We start from the raw sequence: 933 nt of genomic DNA, 5'->3' as shown, positions 1-933 counted from the left end.
TTTTTCACATCTACTAATTAACATGAAGCACATTTTTATGCTTCTTCCTCAAATATAACTCATTTTATTATTTATTGATTTTTTTGTGTATTTCATATAGAACATCTCAAACAACCTTATTCCTCTATATACACACATGCCAAGGGACACCTTCCCACGCCCACCCCCTACCACTGGAGCCCATATACTCTGTCATCCCTGTTACTGTCCACTGTGTTGTCAATGCCCCCAGCCGTTCCCCAGTGCTTATTCATCTGCTGGGTCTAGTCAGCCTATCTAGAGTTCCTTGTTTTAGGAAGATCACCTCTTCCTCATCTAGCAGCAATCAGTTGTCAATATTCCTTTAGATAAGATTGGGGTCTGCTGTTCATTTTCCCAGTTCTATGCTGGGTTAATCTCTGGGAGTCTCTTGGGCCACCCTGGCCAAGAACTCAAAGGAAGGTATCTCCTGTCTGGCATTGTTTCTTGTTATGTAGCCTTTAGCTATACACACGGATTCTTAAAAGAACTATATTGATCCTTTTAACCTTTGATTACACTTTCCTTTTGGTGTTTAAGACCAAGCAGTTGGCCCAGATAAATAAACCAATTTATTTTTACTCTTGAGGTTGTTCCGCAGAGGTCACATGGGCTTAGGAGGAGCCCCTGGCTCCTTTCCTCTACCAGTTTCATCTATGTGAAGATAAGTCAAAGGTCCTACTTGACCATGGATGGCTTCACATGGAAGCATGGAGGAAATGTTTCCTCTGTGTTGACCCTCCTCTTTGTAGACTGGACACTGGTTCAAGTCCATCTGGTGGGGTCTTCATGGCCTCCTTGATCAAGAGGACAGGTGACTCACCACAGTTACAGGACATTTTGAGGGATGCTCCATAGTCCCCTGGAACTTAGTTGGCCTTGGAAGGCAAGGAGCAAAACCTGTCCTTTAAGTCC

Source organism: Nannospalax galili, unplaced genomic scaffold (genome assembly GCF_000622305.1).
Source record: "Nannospalax galili isolate Female #2095 unplaced genomic scaffold, S.galili_v1.0 scaffold1354, whole genome shotgun sequence".
NCBI classification, from domain to species: Eukaryota; Metazoa; Chordata; class Mammalia; order Rodentia; family Spalacidae; genus Nannospalax; species Nannospalax galili.
Note: the sequence above shows the minus strand (reverse complement) of the source record.